The 22262-nt window shown below is 39.9% G+C and overlaps 1 pseudogene; it reads left to right on the top strand.

Annotated features, from left to right (window-relative positions):
• The window catches only part of LOC112834299 (ubiquitin-conjugating enzyme E2 L3 pseudogene), a 146087-nt pseudogene extending 124513 nt beyond the window's left edge, over positions 1-21574 (top strand).
• The last annotated feature ends 688 nt before the right edge of the window (positions 21575-22262 follow it).

Raw genomic sequence — 22262 nt, 5'->3', positions numbered from 1 at the left:
GAGAATCTGGTGAGGACAAGAGGAACAAGGTACCTGCTTCCTCTCCCATGACTCCCATGTGAATCCTTCTTCTTGATGTTTAGCCATGCTCACTCCCCCGTGAAGCAGCTGAAGGAGAGGGTGGAAAGGAAGGGTGCCAAGAACAGTCCATTCAGCGGGCCCTCTCCTACAACTGCCTGCAGACCAGACTCATAGCCCCGTAGGCTCTTTGTGAGCAGGGACAATCTCTTATTCATCTCTGAGACCTGCCCACGTACCTTGCTCACAGAAGGCACAGGATAGTGGAACAATGAACAAGTGCTTAGACTCACCAAAAGGCCCTGCCAATTGGCACTGAAATTTTCAGATTCCTACCCCATTGATCATAACAGCTGCTCCCCTAGGAGATCTTCCAATGAGCTGCCCCATCCAACTTTCCTCTGGGCAGCCTTTATATCCCCACTCTTCTTTGCAAAAAAGGTGGCCTTTTTAGGTTTACATCTCGTCTCTACATGAATGGTCCTCTCCATGGCAGGACTGTTTTATTTCTCTGATTTCTCCTGAGCTTAACTTGAGTGTGGCAGATGATAGAGCTCAATAAATGTGTACAAAGGGATTGAATAAAACAACAACAACAACAACAACAAAATCAATGGATTAACTATTTCTAAAACTAGGAATGAGGAAACTCCTTGGAGCGGGAAAGTTTCCTATACTCGATTTTCAAGTGGACTTTGAGTTTGTTAGAATGCTTAGTTTGTTGAATTTGTTAGCATCAAACATTTCTCAATTCAGTTTGAGAGATGGGAAAGAGGATGAAAGAAATCAGGGAAAATAAGAAGCCAGACTGAAAGAATAGAGGGAGCTAAAGAAATGAAGTATTGCAATGCCTGTTTCTAGTTGTCTGGCTAAGACATGATGTAATTCTCATGATGCTGATAATTATGAAAGATCTAACAACAAAGGCCTCAAGTAAGAACTATGCACATATTTAGACAATGTATGGTGTGGCTTAGAAATTGTAAAATTAACCTATAAACCTGCTGTGTTTTTAGTCTAAAGTCATAAATCCTCAGATTTTGGCTTCATAATTTGTTTCAAAACTAGAAGATGCAAAAGGCTTTAATAAAAATGATATATGCCATTTATAAAAGATTATGCAGATGGCTTGGGATGGGAGGAAGACAATCAAATGGATAGGAACTAACTTTAAATGGAAATTCATTTACAGGAAATTGTCTCTAATACATGAAACATCCATGTCTGCCAAAGTTATGAAAATGTGGACATCCTGTAAATATCCATCTCATGCTTATTATTTTTGAAATTCCATGAAATCTCATTTTGAGAAGTTTTCTGCTCAGTATAGTTATGACATACAGTCAATTCAATAACATAGCACTGAATTTTAAAATAAAGTTAATGTGCTCGGATATTCAAAGCATCAACCTGGTTTCTCTTTCTCATCCTGAACACCCGCCTTTCAGATGAGATTAATGTTTCCCATGCCAAGTATGGATTTAAAAATCAAAGTAAGTGAAGCCATTGCATTCAAGAAAAATACTTTGGGGACCCTTATAACATTTTCTGTAAATGCCTCCTGAAATATGGAGCCTGAGACAGGTGTAACCTTGAATATGAATGCCTCTAAGAACTTCTACAGATTTCTCTAGAATAGACATCATTGACAGAACAGTCTCCAGTCTCCTTTTACAAAGGAAGCAGCTCAAGAAAAATGGCCCCAAGAAGTCAAGGAATTGTCAAGGTCCACAGTTAAAGCTAGAGCCAGAAGATACTCAAAGTTCCTCCTTTAGTACAAACCTTGTTCTGCTCCAGCATACTAGCTACACTCTACCAACCAGAACCCCAATGAAATTCTCCAGGCAACCACAGAGTAAGGTTTGTATGAGTTGCTGTTTACTGTTTTGCTTATGATAACCAATTGCAATACAACATCAACTCCGTAACGGCACAAATTTACATCTGTTTTGTTCACTGCAGTATCTCTAGCACCAGAATAGTGCCCGGCATCTGCAAGCACTCAGTTAATTGAGTTGTTTTATGTATTAGTGGTCCCTGTGTGTTAGACACTGGGATAACACTTCACATACATGACCTCATTTAATACTGAAAATATGCTGTTATGAACTCAATTGTGTCCCCCAAAGTTTTTATGTTGAGTCACCCCCAATGTGACTGTATATAGAGACACGGCCTTTAGGGAGATAATTAAGGTTAAATGGGGTCATAAGGGTGGAGTCCTAATCTAATAGGACTGGTGTCCTTCTAAGAAGAGGAAGAGACAACAGGGAGGCACAAAGACAGAGAAAGGACCATGTAAGGAGACAGCAAGAAGGCAGCTGTCTGCAACTGAAGGAAAGAGACTTCAGGAAAAACCAACCCTTTCAGCACCTTAACTGTGGGCTTCCAGCCTATGGAACTGTGAGAAAATAAATTGTTTAAGCCACCCAGCCTCGGGTATTCTATTCTAGCGGTCCTAACTGACCGATAGATATACTATCAAATCAATAGGATCTTCATTCCATTTTTTTAATTTTTTATCCCATTTTTTAGATGAAGAATCTGAGAGACTAAGTAATCTCATTACTGTTACCATGGCTGGTTTCTGGGTTTCTAGAAGATTGGTAGTTAGACAATGAGTGTCAAAAAGAGAGGAGACAAAATTTTAAATAGGTTCTGGTGTGCAGTAAACTCTTAGAGGTCCCACCAAGGAAGTACAAAAATAAATAAAGAAACGTGTTGTGGATAACAATAAAGTAGCTCTTGGTTTCCCCATTTTCTTGTTTTCCCCAAATTTTAGGCCACACATAATCATGGCTTGTTTTCCTTTCCAAGATGGCAGTGTCAGGTTTGGGAACAGCAACCCCTGCATGGCATCTTGAGTGGTGATTGGAGTAGTTTTGGCAGGCCACAAGGGATCCTACACACCTAGTAGTACCTGGACTATCTTCTGGGTCTCCCTTCTGGATCAGCAACCAAGGAAGAACGTGCTTCTTCCCCTCAACCCACCAGCTTCCAACCAAAGCAAATTCCTTAGCATCAAGTAAGGTACTTATTCCTTGAAGCTCCCCAGTACAGAACAACGTAAATTCTAAAAATCCTTCATGTTGAAAGGTGTGTATGTTCATGTAAGTTCATTTAATTAAAAACACAGCATCCATTTCAAGAGTTCAGAAAAATGGCTCACTAATAAAAACTCTAGTCTCATACATTCAACAAAATGAAATTTTCCCGTATCATCTTCATCCTGAGTCTGGGACCCTCCTTTCAGTTTAAGGTGGAAGCCCGAATATATACCCCATCTTTGGGAGGGGGGTGAAGGATACAGACAAATGCACAAACAAACCCACAGGCAAAACAGCCCATTTGATATAAGCACAATTCACTTTGTTAGCAAGCTTATGCTTGGTAAGTATTCATAGGCCAGGACTCGACCAAAGTTATACTCCAAAGTGACCTTTCAACTTGACCACAATCTGACCCTTGGAAAAAGACTTAGAGAGGTAATCAGGAAGGGTTTTGAGGCTTCTCAAGGGTAAGAAGTCAGAATTCTCTGACTGCACCCATAAATGGGCCTTGTGGTTAAGTCTGCTACAAAGCCACACAAAGAATCACATACCCCAAAATATACTCTGAAGACCTTAGCAAAGAAGAATTCTGAAGGGAAGCAACAAAAATAGAGAAGCCAGTCTTGTGTAATACATGTTCATGAAGTCCAAGGTGCTGCATGAGTGCCTTGCAGGAACTAAGAGAAAGCACAGTTGAGGAGACCTAAAATTATTATAGGCTTAATATTCTTGCACATGCACATTCCTGCTCATGCCCCCAAAAGAGGGGGCAGCACAGTACCGCCCAGCCAAAACAATTCACCAACAGAACATTCTGGTAAGGCCCTCCCAGCCACTCTCTTCAAGAAAAAGGTTTGGCCTCCCTAGACCTTTACGTTAGGAATTGGTAAAACATTTTGGCTAGATGTCTCTGTTTACAGGAAATGCAAGATTGCTAGCCTAACAACTAAAGAATTATACACCAGCTCCTCCTAACATCAGTGAGAGTCTCCATTTTCATTTGAAATAAGGAAATAAATGTCTCTACAGTTTAACATTATCCCAGATCCTGTATCCCACAAGCAATATAATTGGCAACCTGGCCTTAGCAATATTGTGCTCAGGGAGAAAAGCCATCTTTTCAGGATACTTTTGTAGCCTATTTAAAAGTGCAGAACTGAGCTGAATAGCCACTTAAGGAGAAACCTGAGAGCGGACAGGACTTAAAATCATCATTACACCATCTTTCCAAGCTGCTAACTTGCCAAATGGAATATTCGAATCAAAATTGAGGCCCCATCTGCAAACACACTGTAATCCATACCAAACTAAGGCACACTGTTATGTAGAGATACACTGTGCTCAATTAATACCAGTTTATTTCCCCCCAATAGAATTTAAATTCGCCTAATGCACTGAAAAGACTTAAGATATTTAGGCTCATAATAAATTTCATTAACATGTTGATAAAGAGGGGAGCCTGGGTGGCTCAGATGGTTGAGCGTCTGCCTTCAGCTCCGGTCATGATCCCAGGGTCCTGGGATCGAGCCCCGCATTGGGCTCCCTGCTCGGTGGGAAGCCTGCTTCTCCCTCTCCCTCTACTGCTCCCCCTGCTTGTGCTCTCTCACTCTGTCAAATAAATAAATAAAATCTTTTTTTAAAAAATGTTGATAAAGAAACCACCAAAATGTCCTACTAGTCCTATCTGATTCTCCCCCTTGGGGTTAGCTACCCAATCAGAAAGCAGGTTTTTTGTTAACAAAAGGTAGAGTGAATTCTTTAGGAACACAGGCTCAGGAGTTAGAGGGTGCAGGACCAACAGAACTTCTCTATTAACAGAAATGTTCTCTATCTGTGTTGCCCAATCTGGTAAACACTAGCTATGTGTAGCTAGTGGGCATTTGAAATGTAGCACAGGCATCTGAGGATCTGGTTTTTAAATATTTAATTTTAAATTTATATAGCTTCATATGGTTCGTGTCCATATCGGACAGTGCAGTCCTATACTCTTTACTCACTAGCTAAGTGTCTTTAACATCTAACGTAACTTTTAAGTACCTTAGTTTCCTCACCCCTAAAATGGGGATTAAAATAATACTTCAAGTTGTTGACGGGATGAAGGATGGTAAACCATGCAAGAGCCTTAGCACAATACCAGGAATTCAGGTTCTTCTTCTGTCATTTATTTTCATTCCTCCCTTTTCCACCTTCCACTATGGTCCCCTTTGTCAAACTCTTAGTAGGCTCACACTATCAAAACACCTTTAGTCACCTCACTCCAAAAAATATTATTATTCCTCTACTATCTAAATCCCCTCTTGACCCCTGTGATCTTTAACACAATATACAGTCTGGCTTTAAAGACCCTTTATAATCTGACCCCAAGCTGATGTTTCCCACTATCTCCCACTGTTTCACATACAATCTACCAGGTTGACCAGATGGAGCAACTTGTCCTTCCTCACACCAATGATGCATATTGTTTACTCCGTATTTTGTTGACCATACACCCATCTAAAATATTCCTTTCCTTTTTATTAATTCATCATGTTCATCCTTTGAAGTCTATCCCAAGACACCTCTTTTAAAAAAGCCATGGGGCACCTGAGTGGCTCAGTCAGTTAAGCATCTGCCTTCAGCTCAGGTCATGATCCCAGGGTCCTTTGGGATCGAGCACCTTGTCAGGCTCCCTGCTCAGCGGGGAGCCTGCTTCTCCATCTCCCTCTCCCTCTGCCTGCCACTCCCCCTGCTTGTGCTCTCTTTCTCTCTCTGACAAAGTATTTTAAAAAGCCATCCCCTCTGAGTTACTTAATAGAAGAATGAGACATTTAACAATCACATACACTTTATTTTTTTAAGATTTTATTTATTTGAGGGGCATCTGGGTGGCTCAGTCGTTAAGCATCTGCCTTCAGCTCAGGTCATGATCCCGGGGTCCTGGGATCAAGCCCCCCATCGTGCTCCCTGCTCGGCGGGAAGCCTGCTTCTCCCTCTCCCTCTGCCTCTCTTTCCGCTGGTGCTCTCTCTCTCATGCTCTCTCCCATGCTCTCTCCCAGATAGATAAAATCTTAAAAAAAAAAAAAACATTTTATTTATTTGAGAGAGTGAGGAGTGAGAGAGAGAGCACAAGCTGGGGTAGTGGCAGAGGGAACAAGAGAAGCAGACTCCCCACTGAGCAGGGAGCCCAATGCAGGGCTGGATCCCAGGACCCTGGGATTATGACCTGAGCCAAAGGCAGCTGCTTAACCTACTGAGCTATCCAGGCGCCCCCACATCTGCTTTGTTACTACTATATTTTTCATGCGTGCATTTCTTGATTGCCCCCGGGAACCAAAGCTCTTTAAAGACTATGAGTTATGCCTTTATGTCTCCCCAACAATGCCTAACGTGGTACGTGCGTAGATTAAATGTTGGTTACATATGTGACTAAGAAATACTGTTAAGCATGAACACAGATGCTATTCAACTTCAACACTAGGATTTTTAGAAATCTCTGTCAGTTAAATCACTAAAGGTATTAGAAATTCCTTTCTCAAAATAACTGCATTTTGAATAACACCATGGAAAGAAAATCTGGGTAAATATTCGATTACCAAACCAATGTATGCCTTAAAAATAAAACCCTCAATAATTTGCTGCTGAACTTCTAAATCTTGCTCCTAAAACTTCCCAAGTTGGATTTAAATTTGTCCTTCCATCTCTTCTGGTTTGCTTCCTCAACTACGTCTCCACCGGTCCCTGAACTCCACCTTCCCTTACCCTCTTGACTCTCCTATACCCAATTCTCTACCCTGACTCCCCATCACACTCGGTCAGCCCCACTTGGGATAACTTCTTCACACTTTTTCAGCCACCTGATCTCCCACCCCTTAAAGCCTCTCTAAAACCCCACCCCCAACTATTCTCTCCTTATCCATTGAGATGACTCTTTCCCACTTCCCTTAGCCAACAGATAGTTGAGAAAAGAGAAAGATGAAGATAATCAAAGAGAAAATATCTTGAAAGCTCACGTGGGTTATAAAGTATTAGTAGTGGTTTCTGGCACAGAAGAGAGATCTTTGATTTCAGGGAGAGTGGTCTACAAAATAAGACTCCAAATAGCTTTTTGTAATTTGTACTCCCTTTTCAGACATTCTCTAATGCTGTGGTTCTTCAACTTTGGAGTACATTAGAATCATCAGGAGTACTTGGTGAAATGCTCATCTTTGGGCATCACTGCTAAAGAATCTACATCCACGTGTCTGGAGCTTCCCAGAAACCCGCATTCTAATGAGCACTCAGCCCCTTCTTTCACAAGAGCAAAACCACACTGACAAACACTGCAAATGTCTCCTCTTCCTCTCTCAGCAGGCTTCTGTTCCCTCTCTATATGCCAAGACACACCAGGAATAACTAACTGCAGCAAAAAGACTTAAATCTCCTGTAAATAACAGACTCTTTCCAATGAGGGTAATTAGATGGAGCAGCTGGAGCAGGACAAAATAAACAAGCAAATACTAAAAGGCTCATAGTAACCACAGGTCAAAGCAAATGGCAAATGATGAGTCCAAAGATAAGAGCTGGGAAATTCAGTGTAAGCAGAAGGGGGGGTCGGGGGGGAAGGATCGCTACTATAAAATCTTACCATGTGTGCAATGTCACATTTAATTGCAAAATGTCCATTCTTAGAGGAGAAACTCACCACATTTTAACACAAAGTATCTGAGTCAGATGGAGTAATAGGGTCCAAGACTCATCTAATCAGGTCATTTCCTGAGATCAAAAAAAAAGAACAAAGAAGGAAGGGTAATTTCCCAGCCTAAGCTGGGTCCTGCCATAGAAAGCAGGAGAACAGAATATTTGCGGGAAATTGCAGGTGTTAGGAGAGGAGAGAGAGGATCCTAATAATCACAGCTAACAGGGCCACACATGGTTGGGCAGATGTTTATACTGATAGTCCCAGCATCATTATTCATATCACCCCTTTTCCCTCCCAGAAGTCTTGATTTAGCAGTAAGTTATAAAGTCACCCTAATAATAGCTAACAAGCACATGCTAGGCACTGAGCTACGTGCTTTACTTTTATCATATATGGGCATTAATGTTATTATTACACCTTCCATTGAGCTGAGGAATACTAGAAGTTACTGGAAGTTAAATTACTTGCCCATGACCACTCAGTCAGTAAATGACAAGACCTAAACTCCTGTCTGCAGAAGCAGTTCTCTTAATCCAAAATTGGCAAACCACAGGCCACAGACCACTATCTACTCTTTTAAGTAGAGTGTTATTAGAAAACAGCTACCCTGTTTATTTGCACATAGCCCAGTGCTTTCGTATTACAAAGGCAGAGTCGAGCAGTTGCAACAGAGACCTTCTGGATCTCAAAGCTGAAAATATTATTTTGCCCTTTATGGAAAACAGTTGCTGGTCTTGATTCTTCCTGACAGCACAGGAAAGGCACCCCAAGCACAAACTCACAAGCTTGAATCTCCTATCAGGGATGGCCCAAGGTCAAAGAAAACAGGACAAAAGAATAAAATAATTTTTCCAGGGTAGATATTTCCAATTTGGGCAGGAGGGTGGGTTGTTTGGGGTCTTTTTACCTTAAGGTTTATAACAGATTGAGCTATCAATGGCTGCAATCAACAGAGCATTCTTTGTAACAACAACAACAAAAAAAAGATTATTCCAAAAAGCTTACAATAGCGAAGGCACAAGAGCACCTGGGTGGCTCAGTTGGTTAAGCGTCTGCCTTCAGCTCAGGTCATGATCCCAGGGTCCTGGAATCGAGTCCTGCAGGGAGTCCTGCAGTGGGGAGTCTGTTTCTCCCTCTCCCTCTACCCCTTCCCCATGCTTGTGTGCTCTCTCTCTCTCTCTCTCATGCTCTCTCTCAAATAAATGAAGTATTTAAAAAGAAAATAGTGAGGGCACATCAAGGGACATGGAAACCAGCTGAAAGAGCTCCCAACGGCCAAAACCTAAACAACTTAAGCAAAGAAGCGATATTGGATTATAATCCAAAGTATAAGTACCTGTTAGTCCATAGTGATAAGAAAGGAAGAAAGGAAGAAAGGAAGAAAGGAAGGAAGGAAGGAAGGAAGGAAGGAAGGAAGGAAGGAAGGAAGGAAGGAAGGAAAGAAGGAAGGAAGGAAGGAAGGAAGAAAGAGAGAGAGAGAGAGAAAGAAAGAAAGAAAACAAAAGAAGAGAACTCCTGTGCAGAGTTCTAAATAATGTATGTAGATACTCCAAGCTAAAGGAGAAGGAGCCAAACTCCTCATTCCTTAAGTGTGGCCCACACATAGTGACATCCTCCCAAAGAGTAAAGGATAAAATGGTGCAGGGAGAATAACCTTGTAGCAGAGTAACCTGACAAACACAACCTCAACCAGGTTATCAAGTTTAATATCCACAGTGATGAGTAATGTGGATAACCTCTGCCCTTGATCTGATGTGGCACTTTGCCTCTGTGGTCTTCCTCCCTAGACCTATATAACCCCAGTCTAATCATGAGAAAAACATAAGACATAGCCCAACTGAAGAGCATCCTACAAAACCCCTGACCAGTATTCTCAAAACTGTCAAGGTCATCATAAACAAGGAACATCTAAGAAACTCACAGCCAAGAGAAGCCTAAGGAGACCTGACAACTAAGTGTGATGTGGGATCCTGAAGAGGATCTTGGGGCAGAAAAAGGACATTAGGTGGAAACTAAGGAAATCTAAATAGTGTATGGTCTTTCGTTTATAATACCAATATTTATTTACTGAGTATGACAAATGTACCATATTAATTAATATAAGAGGTTAAAGCTGGTGTGGAGTGAATGGGAACTCTTTCTACTTCCTGCATGATTTTTCTGTAAATCTAAAACTATTCTAAAATTAAATTTATTCAAAAAAATAAGATGACAAAAATAGCACCTACTTTTCCACATTTAAACTCACAGAGAATCTAATTTGGAAGAGATTTCCTTTCCCTGTGCAGTTTACATACTGTAATTCTAATTTTGTCTGGAAGGTGCAAAGCACAGACTTCAAAATGATTCCCACATAAATAATGCAGCTTGTGATTAGGGCCTAAACAGAATAAATTAAACCTGGTATATAGATTACCAAGTTACTCTGAACAAAATTCTGTAGAAGAAAAACACCACTTGGGACAAAGGAAACACTGCTTAATGAAATCCTAGAAGATATCACTCAGGCTTCAACAGTGTAGATGGTCTACTTTGCTTGGATTTTGGATGAATACAAATAGGGCTAATGTTACCCATTGTTCTTTGAAAATTGATTTTCCTTCTCAGGAAAACTCTGAAGGAAAGAATATGTCCAGCTTCAATCCTATATACTTTACTGTCTTCTCACTGCTAGAATATCTAAGATTTCTCTACAGATTGCTGGCAAACGTCATTGGACAGGCTATATTAAGAAAATAAGTGACCCAGGTCTTAACTCTCTCTCTCAGCCACACTGACTTCTCTCCATTGCATGAATAGTTTCAATTACCTTAACATGCTCTTTTCATCTTTTATATCACTGAATACAATTGTACCCAATTGTTCGGGCCATTATCCATTGAAGGTCCATCTTCCATATTCAACTCAAAGCCTTGTGAGAACCATGTCTATTTTGTTCACTTCCATATTCTGAGGATTCTATGTCCCTAAGTCTTATTATGTAGCTGGCACTTGATAAATATTTGTTGAATGAGTGGATTTATCAATTGTAGGTTAGCAGAATTTAGCTCAAGTCTACAGAAAACCCCCTCATTTCAAATCCATGCACTTCCCTCAGCAGTTTATTTAATATATTTGTTGTGAGGAACATCAGAATCTTGCCTTTGGCTCATTAGCTTCATTTGTGCTAAGTCAGTGTTATAGGTTCTCACTACTCAGTAATGGAAGATAGAAGTGATTAGCATTACCTTCATGTTCAGAGTGTCAGAGGAAAAATATAGAAAGCAAAGAGTTGTACATGAGCTTCCAACGGCATTATCGATTTCTATTAACATCCTTACTTGTCTGGAGACTAATTTCTCCTGGGCCTTGGCTAATTTTTTTAGACTATGTTACTGCAAGTCTATGCTAATTCACATAGCTCTTTAAACCATGATCTTATGTTTTCAATATCTACCTCCCAAATAACACTGTGCCCACCCTAGAAATGTTCATAATTTGTAGAAAACTTAAATTCAGTGTACTGCCATGGAAAGAGTATGAAACCAAGGCTCAGAGGACCTCTTGGCTTGGCTTAACCGCCTTTACGGATTTCTTTTAATAGACTCCACTCTAGGCACATAGTGCAGTTATAGGCAAATCATTTACATTATCTTAACCTCATCTCTAAATTTAGATGGAGAGATTAGGTCAAATATAGAATAAGCATATGCAACCACCATCCTGCCTACTCAAAATTCCGTAAAGTAATGTAAAAGTTATTAAAATAAATCTGTAGCATTGCACATTGTTTGGGTACTATTTGCTGGATAAGAAATTGTGCATTTAAGCTCTGAGTGAGCCAGAAATTCCAGGACTCCCTAAATGTGAAAGGCATTTAGGATCAATTCTAAAGAGATCCAAACCCGGAGAAAACTACAGATGACAATGTGATATGCAAGAAGACTCACTAGAAAGTGTATGTGGTTCAGAAGAAGCCTAAATCCTGCCAGAGATCATGAATAGGTGATTAATACAAGGAGGTGTTCACTTCATTAAGATGGCTAAGGGAGAAAGGAATTGGAGTGGTAAATGGTAACTCATATTTTACTCTGTATATTTAGGTATTTACCTTGATTACAAAGAGAATATATTTGGGTTTATTTTGCATGTAAATAACACTGAAATAAACACTGATAGGATTAAAGAATGCCTCACCCCAGCTCTAACTTCCTCTTCTTCTAAAGGTAAAATCACAAGAAAAGTAGAAGCAAATTTCCCAGCCCTACTCAATCCATCATCTGAAAAAGAGGCAGCAGATGAAGGGACAATGTTCAGGAATGTTACAAAACATCACATTTTATAATCAGAGTAACAGACTCTCAGTTTCCCCAGATGCAACATACATCTCTGTTATTACTTCTTTACACTTAAAGATCTCCCTTACAACCTGAGCAGAATAATATAAAGACTTGCCTCTCTTACTGTGAATTTAAGTAACATCAGTACAGATCGTGGGAATTTTCCAAGGAGAGAGCTGGTACAGGGCAAAGCATGAAAACATTTCTTGGTTCCCCTCCCATTTTGAAGCCCTGCTTTCCAAAGGCTGGCTACACTTAGTTCCAAAAAACCTCATTGCAATTAATCTCTTTCTCTGATTCCAGGTCATCCCACTCTGTGGCTCCCAAATTACATAGCAGAGGACACCAGAAAAATAAATCTGGTATATGGTTAGAAAAGTAAAAACTACAGAGGAGGCAGGTAGCAGAGTTATTACCCCCACAGTATGGATTTATCCAGTGAATATCAAAAGGTCACTTCTCTTAATCTAAATTCGCCAGAGCATTACAGAACTCCCATTCACTACTGAACGATTTCAAACTTGCTTCCTAAAATAGGCTGGAAGAAGGCTGAACATAAACTGTCTCCAGATGTCCTAAGTTTTCTCTTAAAGAACAAGAGAAATCAAGAGTTAAGTCTCGAACAACTGGTACTTTGCCCCTTATACTTTTACACCATGATTATAGCTCTATTGCTGCAATATGGCAAGTCTCCTAGGAATCAAAAATAAAAGGCAAGATTATGAATCTAAAACATGTCTACATGCTACAATGACAGACCAGAGAGACAGGCAGAAAATGAGGTCAAGGTGTTAGTGTCTGGGACAAGACAGGAGAAGCTGAAACGCAAGGTAAGCAGCGAAAAGGTCTGAAAAGGACAAAGAGAAAGAGGAGTTTATTGCATCTTTACCAACTTATTATGGGGGAAGGGAGACTCTAAGGCCCAAATAAAACCCACCTTTAGTGATGCTACACACTCGGGCTGGCTTAGGCAATACAAACATGAGGTCTTTGACTCATCCCTCCTGACCTAGACACTCCCTTAAACAAGAAGACTTAGGATGCGATTTTACCCCGCATTAAACTGACCATAAAGATGTGCTGCTCATGCAATTCTGTCCTGTGTACTTTCTCCAAACAGATCCAAAATTCTGAGCTGAAGGATCATGCTTCCATGCACAGCTCCTACCAAAGGCATTAGCTCACATTATATATGCATATGTATGCACATATGTGCACGTGTATGTACATGAAACAAAATCATGATTACTGACTCCCTGCTCTATTCCTTGCTCTGGGTAGGCCCATCCTTTTCAGGCAAAGTTAAGGATGAGGAAAAAAAAAAACCCCACTAACAGTCCTCTGAGGTTACCCTGAACTCCGCTAACCTCCTCCAGGAATCAGAAGAAAACACTGTCACCTTTTCTCACTCCATTTCCTTAAAGAGCCAACAATGCCAATAAGTAGAAGGGGAAGACACAGACACCCATGTGATTTATTAGCTGTGCCAACTCAAGTGGGGTTGGTAGGTCAGGGAAGAAATGAACAACATCCAAGGGTCTAAAACAACAGTCTCCACACACCCCTTGTGTTTCTAACTCAATTTCCTATAAGAGCTCATTTTGCATTACTTACTTCACCCCAGAGCTTTCCCACAGGATGGAGCTAATTAAAGGATGTTTGACTCCCCTTGTAATTACTATTTCCCCATTTGGGCACCATCTTTCTTATTATAATGTCATTATCATAAGGTGGGGTTTCCATGGACAGGGCAGCTAGCAGCAGAGTGACAGCTCCGACAAAAACCTTGAACTCCACTTAGTCACATGCCTGCTATGTTCACATCCTTCCTGATCCACCCCTTGTGGCTGGTTCCATGCTATGTCTTTCTCTCCCTGCCTTGTCCCTGCTGTTCCACTCCCCATGGCTGACCAACAAAGTGGCTCCTGAATTTGCTTATTTATGCTAATTTTTATTCCTACCATCGCTTTGATTCCTTCCCTCCACACAAGAGATGCTCCCATAAGCAATAGTTTCAATTAAATAATAAGTAACATTAACATATTAGAATAACTACAATTTAGTGAGCATTTCCTTGTTTCTGGCAGCATGCTAGATGGCACATAGGATTTCCTTACACTACTGAATTTTCATAATTGTCATATGAGAAGGGATCCATTACTATCTGCATTTGACAAAAGACAAGCTCAGAATGATCACTTTCCCAGCATCTGCCTGACTCCAAGACCGGTGCTCTTAACCAATATGCACTGCCCAAGGCAACCATAGGACCAGCATTTTGTATCAGGAAAATTTCTATATTACGGACCACATGTTTGTGTCCCCCCCCATATTCATATGTTGAAACCCTAACCCCCAGCAGGATGGTGTTTGGAGATGGAGCCTATGGGAGATAATTAAGTCATAAAGATGGGGCCCTCATAATGGGATTAGTGTCCTTCTAAGAAGAGACACCAAAGAACTTACTGCTTCTCTCTCTGCTCTCCAGCATGTGAGGGCACAGCAAGAAAACAGCCATCTGTAAACCAGGAAGAGGGCCCTCACCAGGAACCTAATCAGGCAGCACTTTCATCTTGGACCTCCCAGACTCCAGAACTGTGAAAAGTAAGTGTTTGCTGTTTAAGTCATCTGGTCTATGGCCTTTTCTTAAAGGAGCCCAAACTAATGGTTTGCCTTCCTCTCTGTTTTCATCTTATTTTGATGACAAAGATGCTACAATGCAAAAAAAAAAAAAAAAAAAAAAAAAAAAGGCAGCCCAGGCTAAGACAATATATGTAGAACTGATTTAAGTTTAATGCCCTAGGAAGACTGTTTATATAAACCTACACAAATCTGAAAATGATTTTTTTATATGTATCCTGACTTTGTTTTAAAAATTTAACCACTACAGTCTAAGATGGGCAGGAAAATTATGGTACATAGAAGGACTTCAAGAATTAATTCTTTGTTCATTTAGTCCTTTGTTAGTTCATGATCCACAATTTCTTTCTGGGATTCTTAGTAATGTTTTCCTTACCAAGAGGACTGGCTTTATTTATGGGCCCATGCCACTTACTAATATTCACAGGACGGGTACAGCATGGCTTCCAATACATGAAAACCAAAAATTGTTCCCATTTTAACACCTAAAATTCTACCATTTGGGGTTCTTTTGGGCTGTGTCCTTTTGCTAGATCCTCTTTAAAATATAAACATATAAATTTATCACTGGAAAAATAATACTAAACTACTGATAGCTTACGGTGAATTACTACTCCAAATGCCCCCTGGCCAGAATGAACTAGAACACAAAAGGATCAAGTAGAGGCAATTCCTCGGGAAGAGAGAGAAAGCCTTGAAATGCAGGAGGTTGCCCAAAGAGGATAGCAAATCACTCAAGACAAACTTTTCCCCCATTATGTTGGCCTGGATCAGTCCTACTGTCTGTCATGAAATAGCTCAGCAGTGCTGTGTAGGAGGTGATATCATTTATTGAAAGAATATTGTTCATATTCATAGCCATTGGGGCCTACTTAGCCCCAGTGTATTAAGTCCAAAAAATAAAGTTGACAGATGACACATGCTATATCTGATTGGTTCCAACTGGCCAAGTGAGAGCCCCGACTGTAATAAACTTGATTTAAAGGTAGAAGTATTCAAGTATCATTTTTATCGAATCAAAGAGAGATGAGCTTCTTTTATCCTAATTAAAATTATACATCCTTTTTTATTCATAAAACTTCAGTAACAATTCAAATTCCAAGTCTTTAATCATGAAAATATTTGCCCTTCAGAATTGACAAGTAGTTATATTAAAATGCCACCTCTCTCATCCATTAGAGGTTGACTGCTCATTTAACCTGAATCTTTTACTAAATACATGGAGTGTATTTTACAAGTTTAAAAGAAGGGAGAATATGTAGAGAAATATTTTTATTCTCCTTACCTCCTTAATATCAGTTTATTTTTTAAGAGGTATCTCAAGAGCCATATTTTACTAAATTATTTTTGAGTGTAATGTTCAAAAATACTAGATACCCAAAGGGCTCAGAAAATCAAATATGTTCTTTCCTGTTACAGAGCTGAACTCCATCAACACCAAATTTATCACTATCACTGAATTACAGTCATTAGAACTGAAAATTTAAGTTAAACAAATATCAATAAGCTGTACCAGTCAGAACAGTTCAATCTTTACCAATTCAACAATTTAAATTTCTTCTTAAATATAAATAATAATTCTGGGCAAGTCATCATATCTTAATGAAAATCAGAATCCTACCTTTTTAAGATAACTCTTTTTTTTAGTTTTTTTATTTTTTTTAAGATTTTATTTATTTATTTTACAGAGAGAGAAATCACAAGCAGGGGGAGCAGCAGGCAGAGGGAGAGTGAGAAGCAGACTCCCCGCTGAGCATGGAGCCCATTGGGGGACTCGATCTCAGGACCCTGGGATCATTACCTGAGCCGAAGGCAGATGCTTAATTGACTGAGCCACCCAGGCACCTCTAAGTTTTGTTTTTGTTTTTTTTAAGATTTATTTTTTGGGGGGCACCTGGGTGGCTCAGTCGGTTAAGCAACTGCCTTCAGCTCAGGTCATGATCCTGGAGTCCCGGGATCGAGTCCCGCTTCGGGCTCCCCACTCAGCGAGGAGCCTGCTTCTCCCTCCAACCCTCCCCCCTCTCATGTACTCTCTCTCTCACTCTCACTCTCTCAAAATAAATCAACCTTTAAAAAAATAAATAAATAAAAAGATTTATTTTTTTGGAGAGAGAGACAGCATGTACTGGAGTGGGGGGTGGAGAGTAGAGGGAGAGGGAGAGGGGCAGACTCCCCGTTGAGTGGGGAACCCTAACTGGGGCTCAATCTCAGGACTCTGAGATTACCATCTGAGCCAAAATGAAGAGTTATCTGCTTAACTGACTGAGCTGCCCAGGCACCCCTTAAAATAACTCTTGATTATCCTATTGCTTAGGAAGAGGAGCCAATTGATATGAAATCTGAAAAAATACATTGCAACACTACCCAAAAATAAGGTATAACTATTTATTATAAATTTCAAAGTAAACTGTTTAACTTTTACTTTTTAAAATATCCAATTATAGTGTCTGAAATGCCCCCAGTTTCACTGTATGGTAGGCTGCTATGCAGTCTGCAATCACACAATGTCATCAGTATGCCTTCAGCTAGCTATCTCTGAAAATATTTCTAGGTAATAACATATTTCTTGAACCTGTATTGGAATCTACTATACTTTTTGACCTAATTATCTTACTTTAACTAGCAGGAAACAGGGTTGAAAAGTATAAGTAGAGGCCATAAAGCTTTAAGAAAAAAATACATAAAGAAGCCTGAAAATAGCTAACATTTATTAAGGGATCACTAAGTTCTGAGCTCTTGACATATTAAGTCCTTAATCCTCACAATCATTCTACTGGGTAAGTATATTTACAAATAGAGAGAAGGCAACAGAGATATAAGGGAGTAAGTTACTTCTAAAATTTCACACAGCTAGTCAGTAGACATAGGCAAGTTATTAAAATATAAGACAGAACTATCAAGCAATGTTACCTAGAGTAGGCTTCCCCACCTCCCTTATCCATGGTTCTACTTTCTGCAGTTTTAATTACCAAAGGTCAACTGTGGTCTGGAAGCAGATGAACCTCCTTCTGAGGTATCATCAGAAGATCATTAGTCACCTAACGCTACATCGTTCACCTTACTTCACCTCATCATGTAGGCATTTTATCATCTCATATCATCACAAGAAAATGGTGAGCACAGAATACTAAGAAATTTGGGGATTTTTTTCCTTTTTTTCTAAATTTTTATTTAAACTCTAGTTAGTTAACATACAGTGTAAGATTAGTTTCAGGTTATAATTTAGTGATTCAACACTTACATACAATACCCGATGCTCATGACAAGTGTACTCCTTAATCCCTACCACCTATTTAACCCATCCCCCAACCACCTCCCCTCTGGTAACCATCTGTTTGCTCGCTATAGTTAAGAGTCTGTTTCTTGGTTTCCCTCTCTTTTTTTCCCCCCTATGATCCTTTGTTTCTTTTTTTTTCTTTGTTTCTTAAATCTCACATGAGTGAAATCATATGGTATTTGTCTTTCTCTGACTTACTTCACTTAGCATAATACTCTCCAGCTCCATCCACATCATTGCAAATGGCAAGATTTCATACTTTTTATGAGTAACATTCATATGACTGAATAATATTCACACCCCACATCTTCTTTATCCATTCATCAGCCAATGGACATTTGGGTTATTTCCATAATTTGGGTATTGTAGATAATGCTCCTGTAAACATAGAACTACCCTGTGATCCACCAATTGTGCTACGAGGTATTTACCTCAAGAATACAGAATACTAAGATATTTTGAAAAAGAAAGAGACCACATTCACAAACATTTATTACAGCATATTATCTTAATTGTTCAACTATATTACCAGTTATTGTCATTAATCTTTTACTGTGCATAATCCAGAAATTAAACTTTATGATAGGTATGTATGTATAGGAAAAAACGTAGAGTTCAGTACTATCCACCATATCAGGTATCCACTGGGGATCTCGGAATATATCCTCTATGAAAAAGGGGGACTACTGTATTTGCAATCAAGAAAGACAACCATGTTTGCCCCTTGATTCCTCTGTCAACACCAATTTCAAGCCCACAGAAATATGGGGCTATTATATCCTTATTAAGACTAAGTCACAGAATGGCACTAATTCCTGTTGAAACCAGGAGAAAAAATATAACTTTATGACATTTTGGATGGAACAAACATTTCTGAACCGAACAGAGGAGAGACAGGATGTTTTACCCAAAATGTCAGTTCCCAGTGAATCTCTAAAGACTCAGGAAATAAGCTTCAAACATCCTTAATAATCAAAGGTAACAGAACTGATGCCGATTAAATATTCAGAGAACTTAATTATGTATTACATGAGCTGTCTTGTTTTATTCAGAGATGGCCAAGATGGAGTAATAGAGACCAGGTCTAACTTCCACCTTAAACAAGTAGAACAATGGACAAAATCTATGAAACAGCTTTCAGACACAGGATAATGAGAAATGCAAAACTGTGATCCCTGAAAGAAGGGAAACAAATGAGGTCATCCCAATGATTGCTCAGCTTCCCCATTAGAGGCATACTCCTGACCACAGAGCAGGTATGGGGTCAGGGGCAGGAGGTGGGAGGGTCCCAAACATGGAGGTCTCACTGAATTGAGGAAATAGAGATTGAAGTTCAGGGTATTTCAAGGGGATGGAGGGTGCAGGGAAGAGTTCTAGAGAGGAGAGTAGTTAGACACAAAGAAAGAACTTCAAAGTCTACACTGAGATAACCTGGAATCTCTACAGAACACACATATGTGTAAAGTGAAATTCCATGAGCTAAGGCTAATAGTAACCAGGGATCTATGAGCTGAATGGTTTCCAGGTTTGCACAGATCTGAGAATCTTTCAAACCCCAACAGCAAGTGGAGAGAGTCCACAATGACTATTTGGAAAATTAAGAAGGGGCCCCAAAAAGTTTCAAAAGTAGGGAAAATCAAAGTTAACCTAACCCCAAAAGTAGTGGAACTAAAGTATTCCTACAGTAAAAGCTACACTATGCCTGACCTAACAAAGCTTTACAATAAGACTGGAAAAGATTAAGCTGACACAGGGGCAGCTTAATTGTCTCCCAGAACAAAGCCCAACACTCTTTAAAGGAAGACAACAAAATCCATACTCTCAACAAGTCAAATATGCAATGTCTAGCATTCAATTTAAAATTACTAGACAATCAAGAAGTAGGAAAATGTGACCCATAAATTAATCAATAGAAACAGAAAGAAAACTATAGACCACATTAGAAGACAAGGATATGAAAACAGCTATTACATCTATATTCTAGTATTTAAGGAAAGACATGAACATGGTGAGAAGAGAAATGAAAGATACTTTTAAAAGCCCCAAACTTCTAGAGGTAAAAGTGTATTATCAAAAGAAAAATTCACAGGTGCCTGGGTGGCTCAGTTGGTTAAGTGACTGCCTTTGGCTCAGGTCATGATCCCTGAGTCCTGGGATCGAGTCCCGCATCGGGCTCCCTGCTCAGCAGGGAGTCTGCTTCTCCCTCTCACCCTACCCCCTCTTGTGCTCGCTCTCTCTTTCTGTCTCAAATAAATAAAATCCTTAAAAAAAATTCACTTATTAACATTAACAGCAAAGACAACACTGCTAAAGAAATGTGAGATTAGGGACACCTGGAGACAAACCCTAAATGTGAGACAGGAATCCAACAAAATCCTAGAGGAAAACATAGGCAGCAAGCTGTTTGACCTCAGCCATAGCAACTTCTTGCAAGACATCTTTAAAGGCAAGGGAAACAAAAGCAAAAATGAACTGTTGGGACCTCATCAAGATAAAAAGCTTCTGCACAGCAAAGGAAACAGTCAACAAAACTACAAGGCAACCTACGGAATATGGGAGAAGATATACACAAATGACATATCAGATAAAGGGCTAGTATCCAAAATCTATAAAGAACTTATCAAATTCAACACCCAAAAAACAAATAATCCAGTCAAGAAACGGGCAGAAGACATGAACAGACATTTCCCCAAAGAAGACACACAAATGGCCAACAGACACATGAAGAAATGTTCAACATCACTTGTCATCAGGGAACTACGAATCAAAACCACAGTGAGCTATCACCTCACACCCGTCAGAATGGCTAAAATTAACAAGACAGGAAAAAAACAAATGTTGGCGAGGCTGTGGAGAAAGGGGAACCCTCCTACACTGTTGGTGGGAATGCAAGCTGGTGCAGCCACTCTGGAAAACAGTATGGAGTTTCCTCAAGAAGTTAAAAAAAAAAAAGCTACCCTATGACCCAGCAATTGCACTACTGGATATTTACCCCAAAGATACAGATGTAGTGAAATAAAGGGGCAGCTGCACCCCAATGTTCATAGCAGCAATGTCCATAATAGCCAAACTGTGGAAGGAGGCAAGATGTCCTTAAACAGACGAATGGATAAAGAAGATGTGGTTCAGGCAGCAACAACAGATCCAAAACGGCAGCCAGCAGAAAGCAGATGAAGAACCTTGAAGAAATCCACAAACGTGGAATGAAAAACTTCCATAACATCCAGGTTGATGAAGCTAATTTTGACTTGGCAAGGGCTTATTGTTCCTGACAACCCTCCATATGATAAAGGGGCCTTCAGAATCAAAATCAGCTTTCCCTCTGAGTACCCATTCAAACCACTGGAGATCACATTTAAAACAAAGATCTATCACCTGAACATCCACGAAAAGGGGCAGGTCTGTCTGCCAGTATTTAGTGCTGAAAACTGGAAGCCAGCAACCAAAACCGACCAAGTAATCCAGTCTCTCACAGCACTGGGGAACGACCCCCCAGCCCAAGCACCCACTTCAGGCTGACCTAGCTGAAGAACACTCTTAGGACCTTAAAACATTCTGTAAGAAAGCTGAAGAGTTTACAAAGAAATATGAGGAGGAGCAAGCTGCGGACTGAACTCTGATGCGACCTATCCCAATGAGTGTGAGCGGAGACACCCAGCAGTGCATTCAGACACCCTGCAAAGCAGGACTTTGTGGGAAACTGACACATGCCGCCCCTGGCTTTTGCTTGTGGTAGTTACTTTCTACAGTTTTCTTAATCAAAAGTGGTCTAGGTAACCTATAAAGGATTAAAAATTTAAGATGGTCTAGTTCTGCTTTCTTTGTTTTAAAAATCACTGCTTCAATCTACTTTAAAAGAATGGTGTTTCTTTTCTTGTCCAAATTGATCCAAAACCTTCAATTTACATTTAGCCCTTAAGGTTAAGAAAGGAAAAAAAAAAAAAACTTGCAGTTCCCTTTCTTCCCCTGCCCTTGCAACTCCCACTTTCTTGCATTTGGTTCATTTTTCACTCATTCACTTTCCCCAGACCCAGGGCTATCTCCTCCACAAAGGAGAAGAGACTGGTCCTGGCAATTTTGGTGCCTTCTCTACTCCCATGTTACATACACTGCCCTGTGTGGGAGTTGTTCAAATTCTCCTGGCTCCAATTTGTAACATCCTTTAAAAAAATTTAAAAACAGAGCAAACCACCATTCACAACCCCACCACCTCCCCCTCACCACGGAAAAAAAAAAAAAAAAAAAAAAAAACCCAGCCATGGAAAAAGAGGAGGCCCAGTTCTTATGTAAAACTCTGGCCA

Source organism: Callorhinus ursinus, unplaced genomic scaffold, assembly GCF_003265705.2.
Source record: "Callorhinus ursinus isolate GAN/ISIS: 27379988/994484 unplaced genomic scaffold, GSC_fseal_2.0 scaffold15, whole genome shotgun sequence".
Taxonomy (NCBI): Eukaryota; Metazoa; Chordata; class Mammalia; order Carnivora; family Otariidae; genus Callorhinus; species Callorhinus ursinus.
This window is presented reverse-complemented; position numbering and strand designations above follow the sequence as displayed.